This window comes from Abramis brama, assembly GCF_963993115.1.
Source record: "Abramis brama genome assembly, chromosome: 9".
Classification (NCBI taxonomy): domain Eukaryota; kingdom Metazoa; phylum Chordata; class Actinopteri; order Cypriniformes; family Leuciscidae; genus Abramis; species Abramis brama.
In genome coordinates this window covers 21388231-21406083 of record NC_139971.1, presented here as the reverse complement: position 1 = coordinate 21406083, position 17853 = coordinate 21388231, and the positions used below count along the sequence as shown (strand labels likewise).

At 44.7% G+C, this 17853-nt stretch overlaps 1 long non-coding RNA gene across 1 annotated transcript; it reads left to right on the top strand.

The window, feature by feature from the left end:
* Positions 1-2583: 2583 nt before the first annotated feature.
* On the top strand, positions 2584-4003 carry LOC311089102. The gene is made up of 3 exons (XR_014607631.1): positions 2584-3008; positions 3511-3566; positions 3843-4003. It is a non-coding gene; the product is annotated as an uncharacterized lncRNA (long non-coding RNA).
* Positions 4004-17853: the final 13850 nt, after the last annotated feature.

Below are 17853 nucleotides of genomic sequence, written 5' to 3'. Positions count from 1 at the left end.
TCTTTATTAATTTTCATAATAACTAGTGCAAAGTGCCAGTGCAAAATCAGTTTTTGTGTGTGTTTTTAGTAATTGTTGGTTCGGTGTGTTTGAGTGCTCATTGTTATACAATTACACAGCAAAAGTTAAGTGAGATTTTTATTTGTGCATGGTAGAAAGCAAATACTGATACTGACATAATGACATACAATAAATAAGGAAAATTGAACTACACGATTGAGGGAGCAGGCTATACAGTGAACTCAGAGAAAACGCTATGCTTGAGCAAACAGTTTGTGAATAGGCTACTACAAATGATGGCCGTGAAAGAGACTGTGAGCGCATTGAATAGGATATGTTTAGTTGGTGAATAGCATAGGCTACTATTGCACAGTAGCGATAACGTTAAGCACACCAGAATAAAATATAATATTCAGAAATAAACAGTGTAGCTGACTTATAGATTCAGTTAACATCCACAAATTAATAAGCGCAACGATTCAGGGAGCAGGCTACACAGTGAACTCAGAGAAAACGCTACTTAAGCTCCGCTGCTTTCTTCGACCCTCTCTGTCTCTGGTCCTGCGCTGTGTTCACTCAGTGTGCAGTGTGAAAGGGGGAGTGGCCTCTGGTCCTGCGCTGTGCTCACTCAGTGTGCAGTGTGAGAGGGGGAGTGGCCAGCGGCTAGAGCGGAAAAAGCCAATGTGTGCTTCTTTGCCGATATATTTAACAATATATTTTGCATTTCTAATCCAAACAATGCCAAACTTGGCACTGCACTTACTCGTGCCAGTAGCAAGACACCTGTCAAGTTTGAAATCTATCGGACTAATGGTTCGAGAGATATGCGAATAACAGACACACACACACACACAGACAGACAGAAAGACGTTCCTGTAATTTATAGATAGATATAATATTCAGAAGTAAACAGTGTAGCTGACTTACAGATTCAGTTAACATCCACAAATTAATAAGCGCAACGATTCAGGGAGCAGGCTACACAGTGAACTACGAAAAAAATGCTACGCTTGAGCAAACAGTTTATGAATAGGCTACTACAAATGATGACAGTGAATAAAATATAATATTCAGAAGTAAACAGTGTAGCTGACTTAATGTTTAGCTGACAGAGTGTTTATGTCAGAATGTTTATTTTTAAACCACAACCCTCTAAGGCCGGCGACACACTGGCTGATTAGGGTGAGCGTCTCAGCTGCGTGGCGTGTCCGTTTTTATTTCGGCTCCCATGTTAACAGGTTAGAGCTTGCACACTGCCTGCATGACACGCACAGCTCGAACACGTGCATGAAATAGAACCGACGCCTATTTTTCACGCAACGTGCAAGCATGTTGGAAGCGTTTCCAGGCAAAATAGAATAGGAAAAGATGTTTATATGTCATTTTGACACGAATACATATTAATAAATGAAATTTAAATGTTTGAAAGTCTCTAGGTTTTGACATAAATGCAGATATAAATGTAATTAAAAAAAATTATCGATTTTCAAATATTGCACCTGTCAATATAGAACGAAATATTCTGTAGCCTATTTTGCCGTCAATACTGCCGACGTTGTCTTTGCTGCTATATATTTATGTTTAACATGAACGATATCTTTTGCATTTCTAATCCAAACAACGTCAAACTTGGCACTGCACTTACTCGTGCCCGTAGCAAGACACCTGTCAAGTTTGAAATCTATTGGACTAACAGTTCAAGAGATATGCGAATAATAGACAGACACACAGACAGACATACAGACGTTCCTGTAATTTATAGAAAGATTTCATAATGTATTTTGTGACGTCAGAGTATGTTGTACATGTGTGCTGATGAGAAATCTGGGATGAGCTATATTTTGCTTAGAGGTATGTGTGCAATGCAACGTTCACTGAGCAGAGATGTTCCACTGATGATTTTACTTCAGTTACCATGTTCTTTACAAGGAAATGAACGTTTCAACTGATGCAAATGTATACACTGAAGGGTAGTTTCACCCTTGTTTTACTCACCTCCAACTCTCTCCCAAGAAAGACAAAAGCACCCTGATAGCACCCCCAAAAATAATTTCTGGAAGCAATTATATTCAGGCTGTATTCTATGGAAGCCCTGAACCGCATGGTGAAGAAAAAAAGAAAAGAAAACTTATTGTTATTTCGAGATATTAAGTTGTTATGCGTTCTTATAAAGGTTTTCTATGGGAGGAAAATGCTTAACGTGTAATTAAATGCGTTGCGTTCATATTCTGGGCTCATCTGATTCTTTGTACACACTATAGCCTACTTTATTATGATTTTAGTATCATAATGATTAATAAATGCACACACAATTATCCGTGAACTTAATAAATGTTGCAGATATGTTTTACTATGCACAAACAAATGCCTTTCAACTTATGTGAGCAAAATTCAGAATTAAATGAATGTGCAGCAATTTGTACAAATAGAGAGTATGTAGGCCTACTATACGTGTTGTAGCCATTAAATAAGCACATTTAGTTTCATATTTGTTAAAATATTATAATGTTATTTTTTATCCATCTGTAACGGTGTGTTACTTTGTCATGTTTCTGGTTTGTGTTTTCTCTGTCTTTGGTTTTTACATTCAGTTTCTTGTTCCTGTTCATTGTATTCAGTTATTCTCATGCTGCGTTCCAAACCGCATACTTCCCTACTATTTAGTATGGGAAAAAGAGTAGGCGAGCGAAAAAGTATGTACGAATCCAAAAGAGTAGGCGAGAATTACCTGGGTGACGTACTAATTATCGCGAGATTCGGACTTAAGTGCGTTCGAATATGCCTACTTTCCTACTATATAGTAGGCGAAAACAGTACGTGAAGGAAGCAGTACGTTCGAAACATCAGTATTCATAAAAGAGAAGGCGAGAAGTTCCCGGATGGCTTACTGCTTCCGGCCAGATTTTCGAGTGCTCGACCGATGGATACTCTTCTATCCCAGGAGGCCACGCGAGAGGATACGTCATTATCAAACATCGCAGAGATCAGCGACGCGGGTGCTTTCAAATGTGAGTAAACACGGTTCCTTTTGTTAAAATTGCATGTGTTGAACTACTGTAGAGTAAACTGTTGAATTGTTGAAGGTGTAAAGACGTTACACAGTATAGTATAGTTGTGATTTTGCTGTAAAAACACGTTTTATTATGTATAACGTTAGCTAACAGGGGAGCTCCAGTAAAGACACGCAAGTTACGTCTCTAAAGTAGATTTACATAAGCCATATACATCTTAAAGACGCTTATTTTAAATGTCTATTTACATCTGACAGGAAAATCTTGAAATATCACAACATGAAATAGACATCTGAGTGATGAATGTGTGCTATTATGTAGAACAAATCTATAAAGTAACTAACGTTAAACATAAGTTATCTATTTTATTTGTCCATTAGTAGTTGATAAATTGAGGAACATTTATATTGGATAAAAAGTTAAAACAACCTCAACATGTAAATGTAGTGTTGAGTTCATAAATCACAGAGGTAACGTGGATCTTGTCTGGATGTTACAGGGTCAGATGAACAGATGTGTGTTTATCTGGTGGAGAGTGGCTCATGAAGGCTTTGAGTGAGTATACTACAGAAATGAATAACAACTATTTAAATCTTAAGTTGTAGTTTATTTTAATTATTGTAATTTCAAACAGAGCTATTACAGCACCTTTCTGATTCTTGATTTCTGTGCATTTGCTGCAGATCTTTTGTGGTGGAGTAGAACCTGCAAGGAAAGATGATGGCGGCATTTGTGGAAAAAAAACGTTTTTGTCTTTTAAATAATACTGAAATCAAATGACATTGTGCGGTTAAAATGACTGCTTTTGTGTTATGTTTGTGCATTTTGTAGGATCTGAAATGTCAGCAGGCTGGTGTGAGCACTGAGGATGAGGAGCCCAGAGCTGAATCCTGGAAACGGTGCCATGGATGAGACCCTCCATCACTCCACCTGCCCTTATGAGACCCTCCATCACTCCACCTGCCCTTACGAGACCCTCCATCACTCCACCTGCTCTTATTGCCTCAGATTGTGAAGCACAACACATCACGCAACAACCTCCGACACGAGGGAACGGCTCACCTCGGGCGGTCAGCTGAGTCATCAGAATAAAGCCGCAGAATGGGAGCCGCTGTGTTGAGATGGCAGAAGGATGTGGGGTTCAGCGCCTGTAGCCTACATACATGATTGTAGTTTGAATAAAGCTTTGTTTCATGTGTTGACTTATGCATTTGTTTATTGTGTGATGGTGACTTTCATTCATTCTTTTACTAATTTATTAATATTTCTCGTTGTCAGTAAATAAAATATAATTATTTAATTAATGTTTTATTTAATTGCTTGAAAGAAAATGTAGATATGTTCATTATATACACATCTAGAGTGTATTAAATCATGCATAGCTATGTCATATGATATACATTACATTTTGTTTGTTTTATTGAAATTAAGTATTGGTCAGCATTTATCTTTGTTATTATTTTATGTTTTGGGGTGGGATAGCAATGCAATTCATTCTGGGGTAATATTAATTTTTAATATTAATGATACTTACATTTTTCGAGTACAAAATCAACAGTTTTCTCCAAAGGCGAATCTTCGCACAGCTGCCCTTTGTGCAGACATTACAAACGCTGAGGAAAACCATTCTAGGTAGGGCTGTCGAGTTACTGATGTTATGAGGTATATATATATATATATATATATATATATATATATATATATATATATATATATATATTATGGGTTTGCATACATATATGAGATTTTTTACACAGGATAAAGAACCTACAAGGTTGCATATCTTAATATATATTTGTAACGCAAAGCACATGATCAGACGGCGTGTTGATTAAATTACTGAGATTACCCCGTGATCAGATCCCCCCCCCTCTAGTCTGGGACCTAATCAACGTACTGGAATACTCATTTACAACACCTCCATTGTCTCAAGATTCTGCCCCCAAGACATACTAGACCAAACGGCGCCGACATTTGGCGTAAATCGTTGACTGCCCATCTGAATACACAAACCCCTTTCTGCTGGGTCAACAAGAACCTTTGAGTTATCACTCGGCGAACATCCGCTGACCAATAAGAGCAATCCCAGAAACCCCCCCCCCCCCGGGATTTCTCTGACACATTGATTTGCATTTAGACACTAATTTACACTCCGAAAACAACAAGACTCTGTTCGACCAGATGCGCGTGCTGATAATCTCATCAAAACCAGTAAGACGCACACACATAGCTTCTCACCCCGCGGCTCGAGGACAAAAGTTCAACGCGCAGGCATGAACTTTCAAGACTGGTCACACACACGAAACACAGAGAAACTCACATCCCTGGACATTGTGATCAAAATCACTCTTTTCTATATATATTTTTGAAATGTATTCTGTGGTATGTCATGGTCCTTATATGGAAGACCATTATAACTGAGTTTTATGATATAATCAAAAGTGAAATGCTTATTATTATCAAGAACCATGTAACTGTTTGTTATTAACTGATATAACCACGATCCGTGGTATCGTTTTGTTCCAGAAATCCCAACGGCTCTGAATCTTTAACGCAAAATATCAGAAAATGTGTTATTCAACTAAATACCAGCGGTATCATTGATAAGAACGAAATCATAATTCCACCATTCTAGTATGAAGGGCGTATACACGCAAAGCGTCGGAAGGCTGGGCCTAACACGTTGTTAAAGACGATTGGCCTACAGGCGTGAAGGGGCGTGAGATTGGCCTCTTCAAAATGCCGTGTTTTCCCTCCTCTCAGTGCAGCACGCCAGAGAGAGAGAGACCCGCCTTCTTCCTCAAGGAAGCCTTCGCTCGCTTTTATTTCATTTTTATTCTAAGTTTTCTTTTCTTGATACTTTACCTCATCCTGAACGAAACCAACTTAAGACTAAAATCATCTTTGGCTAAGTTTTGCGCACGCCCTGAGCGACCATCGCAACAACTCCGCAGCTGACCACGTGTTTCCAGGCTCTTTTGTCCACACCGACGCACACACGATCGAGGGTCATTGGCAAAATACGTAAAGTATATTTCTAAATTTGCAATTCAAGAAAATGCTGTTCTAAGTTTGGCTAAGAATTACTAGAAGCTTTGGGGTTTTGTTGTTAAGGAATTTGAAACTGTTTGCCTGTCTTTCTCAAACTTTTCTACACTCTTCCACACACACACACACACACCCACACACGCACACTCACACACCCATTTACGCTCTCCCACACGTGCTCCGGCACACACACGTTCGCCTACAAGTTCTTACCATTCCACACACAATTAAATTACCTTAATTCACTCTCTCAATCTATCTCTCTTTCTTTCTATCTCTCTCTCATAATTTTTGTTTAGTTTACTTTTATTTTATTTTTATTGTTTTATTTTTACGATCATGTTATATTGTTTGTTTGTTTGATATGCATATTTACTCCTGCGTGTAATGATTAGTACATGTAATCTTTAGTTTGCTTTATATTAAATTCTATAATCCTTTGAATTGAATCTGTCTCATATTGTTCCATTACTAAATCCCTGAAGGTGTCGATTTAAGTTACAGCTCTACCACAATTTTACTAGTAAGATATCCAAACGGTCTAAAACCCGAAGATAATCATTTCTTGTGGCCACAGGAAAGGGTTATTTTGTCGGTGTTAAAGACGATAGTTTTCTGTTCTGAAATCATACAGACTGGTCGCTGGACGAACAGTTGGTATAATAGCTGAACATTAAACTTCTACCTAAATTTCCCCTAATTAAACTATAACTCTACTCACCTATATCAGTAATTACTACGAGAAATCATGTAATTATTGATACAAGTTGAGGTTTTGACCTATCCCTTATTTGGAATAATTTAACATATGTAAACAACATATGCATATTCATATCTTATGAATGATACCTCTTAATTGAGCTAATAAATTCCCTAAACAGAGGCATTGTTGTTACATTTATTGGTGGAGAATGCGGGCACTTTCAAATTTGGTTTTGGAGCAAGATATTCAGATTCATATTCATGTGTGATTTTGGAAGTTTAATGTTTTGTGCGCGCGTTTGAATCTGTATTGATAAAGTCGACCCAAAAACTGATCAAAGGCAAAAGCCGTATCAGTAACCCGCCAGCATTCCCTGGGGGTGAAAGAAAGAAAAAACTGCAGTTTTTCAGTTTCTACAGTATTGTTATAAGCCCAAGTTAGAAAAAGAAAATCTCTTTTTGCTTGACTGCTTGCATGTAATTCTGTTTTACGACCTGTGTTGGAACAAAAGGAAAGTTCCTCAGGCGCGTTACCGGTATTCTGTAAACCCCAGAGCAAAGTACTCCGGGTCAGAAAAGATCTTTATTTTAAATCGTTAATAACGATAAATACGGGTTATAAAGAGCTGGCCTAGCTACCCAGACCCCGTTTTCAGTGTCTGCACAGACCAGGCACAAAAGAACCGCCGAAATCTCCTAAAAAAAAAATTATTTGCAGTGTGATTTTTGTGTTTGCAAAAGGTCTGTACGCGTGGAAATTGTGATTGCTGAAGTCAATCTTACAGACGCGTCTCGTTCTCAAATCACCACCCTGTGACTCTGTTCCGCTAAAGCGTAACACTGCCATCGCGTGGTCAACCGCAGGTAAGACCTGTTGGTCATTTCTTCCGCCTCGATTGTGTTGTTTCAAAATTTACGGCGATGAATATCTAATAAGCTGTTTAAATACATATTTGAAGTTACAGCTTACTAAGTTCGTTAAAACAATCCTCTTATTTTGAACTGAGACATTTTATGGTGAGTTTAATTCCCGGAAAAGGAATAGAAACTTTAAAATTATAAAATCTCTCACTCCAAAAACACTGATAGTTCACCTGAAAAAGACAGCGCCCCCTTGTGGCCGCACAATTCCAGGTCAGCTATCACTCTTTTTCTCAAAGTCACTCTACTCTACTTGTTTCCACTTCTAATCTGCCTTGATGATTCTGTTCAGTTTCATTTTCATTTAATAATCATTTAATAACAACCTCAATGTTATGGTGATTATTGTATTTTGTTTTTAGAAATCTCTCCATTTCTCTACAAAAAAACTTTGTCTCGCCTCTCCCAGTGTATTTAGATTTGATCTGAAATTGAAACAAATTAATTTGGTTTTTCCCATTATCACATTCCAGTCATCATAGCCCTGAGAAGGACACCGCCCTCTGGTGGCCACTCCTTTCTCAAGTCAGCTATCAGCCTGATACAAATTTACTCTGTAATTTGATCTCATATATACTTTCCTCAAGGAATAGTTTATAATCATTACAAGATAACTTCAGTTATTGTGATTATAAAGAATCATTTTAATTCACTTGTGACTCTTCCCCAGGCTTATTCGGATGTGATCTTGAACCAATTTTTTAATTAAAATTGTCAGTTGTGTTTAACAGTTAAGACGAACCACGGAGAAGAAGAGTGCCCCCTAGAGGCGCTGTTAACCCACTACAGCGGGCTAGCGCCCCTTTTCCCTGTTTCCACCTGCATTGGGGTACCACTAACCTCCTTCTGTTGCACCTTTAAACGACGAGACCACACACCTATTGATTTGATTTTCCGTGTCAGGTTGGTTTTCATTTATTTTATTTTATTTTGTTTTTCTTCTCTTTTGTTTTCTCTCCTTCAAAGTTTGGTTTGTTTCACCACATTATTCTTTTGCAGGTTCACTGCAAGTTTTCGTTCTATTTACCCACATAACTCAAATTGATGTAAGCAAGAGATCTTAATCCACTTTAGACTCCCTTACTCATTTTGTGTGCTGTGTTGTACGAACAGGAACCTCGGTACCTGCAGTGGATCGGGGGAATCCCTGGTTGACCTCTGTGGGCGAGTCTACCGACTGACGTTACTGACTCTGATCGTGCGGTGACTCTTGAGTTTCTTCTATCTCTGCCACTGGGTGCGACACGCAGGTAGTGACATCAGCAATCTGGTGCTCCGGAGTGTCAGCCACTAAAGCCAACGCAAAAGTCAATTGTTGGGATCACTGCACAAACTACAGGCAGCCCCTGCCACGCCAGTTTACTGGTGAGTTCTGTGACAGACCCACCTTTGCATTGCGTCCGGACGGTCGACACCTCCGGGACTACTAAGATTGTGCTAAGAGTCACCCTGTTTGTGAGGTCGTAGCCGTGAACAGAGTAACGGAGAATCCAAGGTCACGGCGGTCGGGTGGGTGTCTGGGACGCCAGAAGGGTTGACCGTGCTCAGCGGGGGCCGGCTGGGGTTGACCTCAGACCACCACAGGTAACCTTTACTTTGATATAAAAACAAACGAAAAACAAAACAAAACCCTGCCTCTCATTATAAGCCATCTAATCTTAAATACTCCCCCACTGACACGTTCTAAGTGTTTGGTTTACCTCTCTCCCACTAAGGCACATCCTCCGTGCCGGTAGTATTTAAATTGCAGCACCGATCAAATCGCTCAGGTTATCCTCACTGTGCTATCTTTTGTTTGATAATATTCTTCTCTCCTTTTATTTTTCTCGCAATCTTCTCTTCCTCGTGCTTTACGCTTCTGTTGTGACTTGTTTCTTCCGGTTTACCAAAGAAACCCCAAAGACGCTAAGTAATAATTGACAACTGAACAGCCTCTATTTCAGATCCTACACGGACAGCTTAACTGCCTAAAGTCAGTTAGCCCAAAAATCCTATAGACGGCACACCGTCCTATAGCTCGTTAGCCTTAAGACAAAGTTTGCCTTGGCCCTTTTTGTGTGTGTTGTGTTTCTCTCACCAACAGTGAGCCAAAATGTCACGCGCATCCAGTCCCGCGGAACATTGGGACGGCCTGTCAGCTTGGCTGAGCGCTATGACAACCGGCTGTCTACCCAAAGACATCGGCGACCCAAAAACCCTGACCCAGCAGGAACTGGACTCCAACGTGGACCAGCTCATGTCCCATGATCCCACGCAGGCATACAGTTCGAAAGAATGGAGTCGCATCATCGGAAGCCTCTCTCACTACCTGGTGGCCCAGGCACGTCTGCTGGAGACAGACAACGCCGATCTAAAAAGGGAAAACGCAGGACTAAAGACTCAGCTGGAGGAGGCCTGCAAACAAAAGAACCAGGCACAAAAACGGCTGGAGGATCTGCTCCTGGAGATCGAAACCGAGGATGAAACACGCCAGGATCTGCAACAGGAAGTGGACCGACTGCAAAAGGGCCTGGAGGACCTGCGTCTGGACACGGACAAGATAGTGGAGGCCGAGAAACAGACCACAGCGGCCCTCAACGACAAGCTAATGCGTGCAGAGGCTCTTCTAGACAGAGCCCACATGGAGTTGAGAGACAGAGACGCTAGGGTCAAAGCTTGTGAAAAGCATTTGCAAAAGGCCCGAGCTGAAATTAACGAGCTCCTCCAACAGAGACGCGATCTTAAAGACGAACTTGACATTGTCCACCGTGAACTCAAACATTCATACGGACTGCAAGGTGGGCTGGAAGGGGAGACACACATCACTCCGTCTCCCCTCCCCAGCGAACCTGCACTTCACAGCCAAACCCCTAAAACTAAAGAAGAAGAAGAAAGCCCACGCCATGACACTATCCCACCTGCCGAACAAGGGAAAGGCCCCGCCCCGGAGGGGCGAGCCACCAGTCACAGCACAACCTCTAAAGAACTGGACAAGCTGGCAAGAAACATCCCTACATTCAACCCAAAGTCAGCAGGATCCGGCAGTGACGTTCATGATTATTTAACAGACATTGATTTTCACTTACAAACCGTGGCCAACGTCACCACTTGGGACAAGTTATACCTTCTTCGAATCACCTCTGGTCGACTTGTGAGGAGTTTCCTGGATAGACAACCACAGGCTGTCAAAATGGATTACCCGCAATTACGACAAGCCCTGATCCGCGAATTCTCTGATCCAGAGACAGACCAAGGCATAATCGCGGCGATGGATCTCAAGCAAGCCCGGCTGGAAACTCCACAAGAGTACTATGGCCGCCTGAGACAAGTTTATTTCGGCCCAAAGAATGAAGCAAATATGGAAGACGACCTTAATTTCAAAACCCTCTTCCTGCGGAACCTCCATCCAAGCCAAAGTGCGCACCTGGGCGTTCTCGTCTGTCCACGGACCATGTCCATTCAACAACTGCGTGACCTGGCTCACAAAGCTTACGTCAAACAAAGAACTGTGTCTGACAAAACTGCAAAGCACCCCAAAATTTTCTCTGTCTCTGGAAACTACCCAGGACTGCCGCTAGAGGGCGCACCGGTTTCCAATTACAGACCCGTCAACAGAGAGCCCCGACCGTTTCAAGCCGGCCGAGGGCAGCGCGGTCGAGGGAGTGGCCGTCCAAAGCAGCAAAGCGACCGCCCCGGAGGATTCTGGGACCGACCACGTCCCTCCTACAACCCAAAGGGACGGGGTAGCTGGGAAGCCGATCGGCGACCCAGAAGGAACCAACCCTCATCTCCCCGATCGTTAAGCCCAGGAAACAGATCCAGGGACCACTCTCAACGGGACGCTGGTAAATACAAGCTGGAGAAATCCTCCGACAAAAACAGTGCAGCCACGTCTGAAGCAGCTGAACTTCTGAGCGTACTAAGAGAGGTGCTCCAAAAGAAACCGCACAAGGAAGACAAAGAAAAACCAGATACTGCATGACTAAACCGCAGGTTTGAAACCAACGCTAACCCCAACACTCCAGCTGACAGCTCACCTGACACTGCTGTTAAACCACAAACTGCTAAACTCGCTGTTGCATCACCAGATGACAGCGCCATGCACCCACTCCACCTGACAACCTCACAGAACACTGCCGTTAGACCACCGACTGTCAAATTCGCTGTCGCATCACCAAATGACAATGCTACTCACTCCCTCCAGCTGACAACGCCACTTCCTGAACAGGACTGCAGCAGCTCTCACGATGAGGTACCAGACAGTGCGGTCTTGTTGATCTGCACCCACAACGAGCCACCCAAGACTTACCCTCACTGCTTGTCAATCAACACACAAGATCCTACACCACAACTTCTGGGTAACCTAATTGAGAGAGGAGTGGCACGAAAGCTTTACTTAACCATTACCTTGGAAAAGGGAATGCAGCTCGAAGCCCTAGTGGACACGGGCTCCGACTTAACGCTAATCTCTGCTCAACTATTTGAAAAACTCAAGTTTGAAGCTCAAAGACAAAACCGAACTCTCAAATTCCACACTTGTGAGCTGAACGTGCAGTCATACAGCCAAAATGACATCCAGCTAAAGAACGTAGCTCCCATTCACCTGGCAATCGGTCCTATGAGCATAGTCCACCCTGTCTACATTTCTCCTATGAACACTTATCAATTTCTCATAGGCAAGGACCTGCTAGACCGTTTTGAACCCTTATTAGATTTCAAGCACCTCCAAGTTTGGGCTCAAGTGCGTGAACCCCTCCCCCTCCAGCCACACAAATCCATTGAACCAGACTGTCAGGTCACCGGGGTCACGGGAACTCCCTCAGCCTGCCATGAGAACACAGTCACAACAGCTGAGCAGAGTTCAAGTTCGCTACTCTGCACCTTCAGAACCACCCAAGACTCTGATAACTACTGCCCCCAAGTAAACACTGACCTGCAGCTGCAGGACATGACCACAACAGACATTACTCTGGCACTATGGGCAGACAACTCAGCCATAAGCCTCACACTATTCAATGCCATTATTGAACAAACTCCAGACCTGCCCTATACCAGCAAACGCACCCGTTTCCCTTTGCACCCAGATCCATCTTCAATGACATCTGCCAAAGGGATCTGTGCTTTGAACTTGAAATGGAATCACCGGTGCTTGACCCATTACTTCCTGATCCTGGAGGATCCAGCCCACGACGTCTACATTGGAGCCGACATCTTGATTCGCCTCAAGGCTCATGTGGACATGCTTAATGAGGTTATATGGGCCCCATTGATTTCACAACCACCTGTTCCCATCAGTCATGACAATCGACTGTCAGGGCAGACCATCCCAGAAGCCTGCACTCTCATTAACGAACAGGAAACGGCCGTACCTGCTTACACTAAGGGCGTCGCTGTGCGGCTCAACATGAGACAGGGCCAAACCCTAAACCACCCACTGGCTTTCTTCCAACCTTCACCTGAATGTGTGGAACTCGGACTCACGCTCGAAGCCACACCCCTCACTGAAGTGTCATCTCGGATAGTCTACATTCTGTTCAACAATTGCACAGCAACTGACATCAGCATCCCCAAAGCCTACCGACTGGGATGGCTAGTCAGCCACAAGTTTCATGACTTTGAACTGATACTACCCATCATAGGGCCCATTCCACCTGCACTGATACCTGAAGGACACACTGACAACACAGTGTTCACCACACCCTTCCAGTTCATTGCCCTCACATCAGTCATGTCGGTGGCCAAAGACCATGTATGCAGAACGGAGCTGACAGAGGACCAACACCTCTCAGTATACACACTCTCCCACCAGCCTGTCAGTGAGACTGACGCACCTGCCGTGCCTGTCAAAACCAACCTGACTGATGACAAGCCATCAGAAGAACCGTATCAAGGTTTCGAATCTCAAGTGCAACAAATCCTACAAGATGCTGACGCACTTCAGGATGATGCAGACCGCCAAAAGCTACGACAAGTCCTTTATAAGTTCAAAGAATCCTTTGCAAAAGACTCTTTAGACTGTGGTCTCACCGACCTTCACACAGTGCGTATCCCCACGCACCCTGAGGCTCCGCCCACCTTTGTCAAACAATACAAAATTCCTATCGCCTCACACGAACCAGTGCAAGAAATCATCGAATCCATGCTCGAAAAGGGTGTTATAAGAGCTTGTAATAGCACCTACTCTGCCCCGATTTGGCCTGTCCTCAAGCCTAATGGAAAATGGCGACCCACCATTGATTATCGCAAACTGAATCAACAGGTGCCGCTGTCACGGTGGCCCATGACTCAGCTGGAACAAGAAATCCCCCGAATCAGAGGAGCCACCATCTTCTCTACACTCGATGTGGCCTCGGGATTCTGGACTATTCCAGTACACCCAGACGACCAACACAAGCTGGCCTTCACTTTTGGTAACCGCCAATACACCTTCAACAGGTGCCCGTTTGGGTATGCTAACTCACCAGCTGAGTTCAACATCTTCCTGAACAAAGCCTGCCCAGACGCCAGGATGAGAGGAAACCTGATTTACGTCGACGACGTGCTCATGAAAAGCACAACGGTGGCCGACCACCTAAAATAAATTGACTATGTTTTGAACCAGTTATCCACAGCCGGCGCCAAGATAGCCCTCCACAAGGGGCAGTGGTGTCGCAGCAAGGTCAACTACGTGGGCCTGCTCATTGGATCCCATGGCATTGAACCACAATCAAACCGTATTCATGCCATTCAAAACATCAAGCCTCCCACTAACATCTCTGAACTACGAAGTTTCCTAGGAGTATGCAATTACTCCCGACAGTTCATCGAAAACTACTCAGACATCGCCAGGCCTCTAACAGCCCTGTTGAAAAAAGACTGCCCTTTCGTCTGGTCAGACGCTCAGGAACACGCCATGGCAGAACTAAAAAGACACTTATGCACAGCTCCGTGCCTTGCTTACCCTGACCCGCAAAAAGAATTCCACCTAGAAGCGGGTTTTTCGGACCAATGTCTCAGTGCTGGCCTATACCAACTGCACGACCAAGACAAAAAGGTGGTCGCATATGCCAGCAAAACACTTCTCCCTCCAGAATGTAAATTCTCTGACTGTGAAAAAGCTTTACTCTGCACAGTGTGGGCCATTCAGCGCTTCTCAAACTACATTGGCACACAAAAAGTCATCATAGAAACTTGCCACCAGCCCGTCACGTTTCTCAATAGCCAACGAATTCGCGATGGCGTCGTCACCAATTCACGCATTGCTACATGGCTAATGGCTCTTCAGGGACGCGACGTCGAGGCCCGATACGCACAAAATCACAAGTCTGCTTTAGGAAACGGCCTGGCTGCATGTCAAAACTGCACTGACAACTCACCTGCCACAACGCCGGTGACACCAGAGCCCCAGCAGCCACAACTGACCTGTCACAGGTACTTTGAAAAGAATGCGTGCGAAGGTATGCCCACAGCTTACGTTGACGGCTGCTCCTACAACAGCGAGGGCATCCTAAAGGCGGGCGCAGGAATACTGTGGGTCGGCAACCACCCATGCCCACCACAACACTTCAATCTGGGCCCCCAGTCGTCACAATATGCAGAGATAGCAGCCATTCTCATAACACTGCAAATCGCATCGACCCACAACATCAGAGAACTTCTCATCTGCACAGACTCTAACTATGCCAGACTCAGTTTTGTATGCCATCTCCCGACCTGGAAGCAGAATGGTTTCAAAACTGCTAACAACAAGCCTGTCAAGCACCAACACCTGTTCCAGGAATGTGATAACCTCACAACCACACACGATGTCTACCAGGACAAGACAAAGACTTTAATGACCACACTGACGCCCTCGCAAAAGCGGGCGCCCTACACGGTAAACCGTGGTCTTCCCCAAAACCCACGCCCACCCCAGATGTCGCAGTGCTCACCCGCAGCAAGCGAACCTTACCTGCTAAGGCACCACCTTCACAGCTGCTATCGCTAACTCCGCAAATTTCCAACAACGACATTGCGGACATGCAAGCCTCAGACACTGCCATAAAGACAATTAAATCGCACCTCCACGACCCCACCACCTACCCTGTCGCACCTTCAGATCTCACGGATGACTCTGATCTCAGACATCTTCACAACTCCAGACATATGCTACGCGTGCGGGACGACATTTTATGGTTTGTCACCGATGACACCACTTCACCAAGACTCGTTGTGCCCCGATGTCAAAGGGGGGTATTGATAAACCACGCCCACAACGCACCATATGCTGGACACCACGGTACCAGAGCCACGTATGAGACACTTAGACAGGTGGCATACTGGCCATGTATGCAACAGGATGTGGCAGAGTACGTGAGAGAATGCCTGGTCTGCTGTCAGTTCCAGCCAACAAACCTAAATCACAGAGCCCCATTGCAACGCAGAGGAATCACGTTCCCCTGGTCAGACCTTCAAATTGACTGGGTAGGACCCCTCCCCCGATCATCCAGAGGCAACAAATACTTCCTCACGGTGGTGTGTCAGTTCACAAAGTGGGTAGAGTGTCTGCCAGCACCTAACGACACTGCCCAAACAACAGCATACCTCCTGATGAACCACATTTTCTCCCGATTCGGGTTGCCACTAGGAGTCAACTCAGACCGAGGTACTCATTTCACCGCAGAGATCATGCAAAAGATCTGGAGAATCCTCGGGGTGCAAGCTAAACTGCACATCAGCCACCATCCGATCTCGTCTGGTCAGGTAGAAAGATCTAACCGAACAGTGGTCGCCATGCTAAGAAAGTATGTGTCGGCTAACCAGAAAGACTGGGATGTGAAACTCCCTCTGGTGCTGATGGCCATCCGAGCCACCCCGCAGGAGTCAACACGGGTCTCCCCGTTCGAACTTATGACTGGGCGGCAGATGACGCTACCGTTACACTTGTTGTACCAACCAGGAGACCACAACCTTGTCACCGCCTACACCACGTCCCAATATCTGGACGAGCTTCTTAAACACTTGAAAACAACTTTTGCCTTCGCCCAGCAACACCTGAAAAACAGCGCTGAAGGCCAGAAAGCATATTACGACCGAAAGGCATCACACCAAGAACTCAGCGTGGGCGACAAAGTCCTGTACTACAGTTTCGCCTTGCCACCCAAGCAACTGTCAAAAAAGTTTCTGCCCCACTGGACTGGACCTCATGAGATTGTGAACAAACTCTCCCCCGTAGCGTACCAAATCCAGCTAAAACGGGGACAAAAAGAACCAGTCCTCAGATGGGTCCACCGCAATCAAATTAAAAGATATGTGACCCTTAGCAGGGACAGACAGGGAGAGGCCAACTCAAGCTAAACTCAACCGCCGTCACCGCAACGAAAACGACTGCCCCATACAACCCGGAACAACCCTTGCTGACCTGTGCCTTCTCTCTTTTTTTCCCTTCTCCTCCAAACCTCTCTCTCTTGCCTGTAACAGGATGCTGCTGTGGATTGCCATCATGTGCTTCCAGACGATCAGAGGTCAGCCACCACCCGACCTCATAACACCAGGGCCAGCCTCGGGAATTGTGTTGAGAGAGCAGCCCGGACTGCTTATCACGAATTGCCGAACCCACACACAGAGGGTGTACGTCCGACTCGACCCTCGAAATGTCTACCGAGCACACTACCCAAGAGCGGTCGCTCAGTACAGTTGGGCGGGTGCCAGATGGACAGAAGCTGCCCTCAACCATGCTGAAGCCGACATCAAGCACATGATGAGCCAACTCGAAAAAATGACCGTCACTCAAGCCGAACTGAGTGGCCATAACAGACGTTCCAAAAGGTTCATAGGAGCACTGCTCGGAGCAGCCGCAGCTGTGGGCACGTTGTTCAACATTGGTATGTCCAGTGTCAATGCCGTAAACATAGCCACTGTACGAAGGCATGTGGCAGAAATCCAGATGGAACTTCCACAGTTGAAAGATCAACTCACCATACAGAGCGCATCCCTGACCACCATAGGTAAGACACTGAGAGGAACAGTCACAGTCCTCAACACACACAGTGTCATGTTAAACCAGACTATGAGCTCCATGAAACAGCTGTTCACAGTCTTCCAGAACGACTTTGCCCAAACTCAGCTCGTCACCGCATTAATGGGCGACATGCTCAGAGAAGTGAGCTCTTCAATGGACAGTTTAGCCATGGGCCGGATACCACCATACCTGGTACCCCTCAGCCTGGTACAA